Source organism: Halyomorpha halys, unplaced genomic scaffold, assembly GCF_000696795.3.
Source record: "Halyomorpha halys isolate HHAL.00 unplaced genomic scaffold, Hhal_1.1 Scaffold798.1, whole genome shotgun sequence".
Classification (NCBI taxonomy): domain Eukaryota; kingdom Metazoa; phylum Arthropoda; class Insecta; order Hemiptera; family Pentatomidae; genus Halyomorpha; species Halyomorpha halys.
The window spans coordinates 247,806-249,928 of NW_027107612.1; positions in this window are offsets into that span (position 1 = coordinate 247,806).

Sequence of the window (2,123 nt, forward strand, 5' to 3'; positions counted from 1 at the left end):
ATTGTTCCAGTGCTTCATTAACTATTGCTATTAGTATTAGATTGAAAAAACATTTTTTTATTAATTCATAATAATTTTCACTCGTAAGGGGAGGGGGTAGCTGCCCACCTCTGAGTACACCTATATCTTCTATAATTCTTTTTACCATACATTTCTATCTTCATGGAATATTACGTTACATTTTATACTAATTGATTTATAGTCTTGTTTAGAATAAAGAAGTTTAATTTTATACAAAATCAGATTTTGTGATAATGATATGACAAATATGATAAAAATACTCAAGATTAATGAAAAAATATAAGAAAATTTCAATATAACAAACAGAACAGAAGTTTTAACTTATGTCTAAGTTTTTTAATATAAAAAAAAAAAAAATTTTAATTTTTAATTGACAAATTACTACCACATAGTTAAAATAAATAAACTCGATGAAGTGCAAACCGAAACTGATTGAAACGTTGTTCAAATGAAAAATTAAAAAAAAAAAGTTGCACAAATGGTAAATTCTTCTAGAAAAAAATAATACAAATAACTAATATACCCTTTTGAACTGTAAGTAAAAAATGGAAATTTGTAATTAAATATAAGAATTATCTTAGGATAATAAAGAATTCTCTTTTTTAATGATAATGCATTTTTATTTTGATGGTCAATTATGTTTTTTTTTATTTAAGATCTCTCCTTATCATCCAAACCCATTCAGTATTTTCTCATAGCTACGTCGTAAAGAATATTTTACTGACCATTACCATAAGTAGGTCAGTTACAGCCTTTGTGTCGCCAATTAATGCAGCTGTAAAGAAGAGTGGGAAAAAAGGGATTAGCTATAATAAGTAATTAGGAAGTAATAATTTTCGTAATAGCCAGAACCTTGACCACTGCTTCCCATCAGTGTCGATAACCTTTCACTAATGGGATCTTAGAAGGCCGATCGGAGGTGAGCAATCCTACACGCATTACGCCGGACATTCAAGCTCACATTTTTACACTCTATTATTTTATTATTTACTAACTGACCTTATAATATAATATAGTATTTAATGGACAAAATTAAAAGTTTGATATTAATTCAGTAAACGCTAATCAGTTACATATATATATACACACTTTTGAAGATACTAATGTAAAATGGGAATTAAAGTACAGAACTGTTCACCACAGTTAGATCTTGACAAAATAGATCAAATATTTATTAGTAGATTTTTTGAAAATAAGAAAGCTGCTTTAATAGTTCCAAAACCTTTATATCAGTGATTTCTAAATACTCTCTTCTTAGATTGAGTATTGATATAAATATTTTATTTTAGACAAAATCTTTTTTTTTATTTCTTAAATAACTTGATCTGGCTTAACTAATTTTTTTTTAAAATGTTAACTAGATAAAAATATTTTATGAAGCTAGTTAAAATGTAAGAACAATATTGACAACAAAAATGCATGCTATGCATTTAATACGCACATGGTTAATCTACTTCCTATGTACTTGATATGAAGTGAGTAAGAAATTAACCATACACCATAAACATTCTAAATATGAGTTGTAATCGTACAATGTTCCAAAGTTTTTTTTTTTTGTTTTTTTTATTTTATTCTTTTTCTTATCAGGAATTTATGCCCTTTATTTTACTTCTTTATTCTTAACAAGGTTTGTAAGCTATATCAATATTTTTTACAGTAATTAAATTTTTAAACGGTAATGACAGAGTAAAGGTTTTCTCGATTGATATGATTCCTGGATTATAACTTTTGATCTAAGCAGCCTAGTGGATTGCGTCCGGCCAAATTTGTATTTATTGTTTTTGTTTTTACTATGAATTATAAAATTTTGAGTAGGGATTACTTTTTAGTCGATTCGAAAATTTCATTTTTGAAAATAATTAAACAAAATTAATGATTATTAATATCTAATACACCCAGAAATAAAATAAATCATAGTATTATAAAACTGAGCACTCCACTCCCACTATCCTTAAGATGTATAAACATTATTAATTAATATAATATAATGTCATACAGAATATTTTTTTTTTTATTGATAGATATTACAATCTGCCACACAGTTGTGGGCAATAGTTAATACTGATGAATGATCTCATACACTAATCATATACTAAAATAAA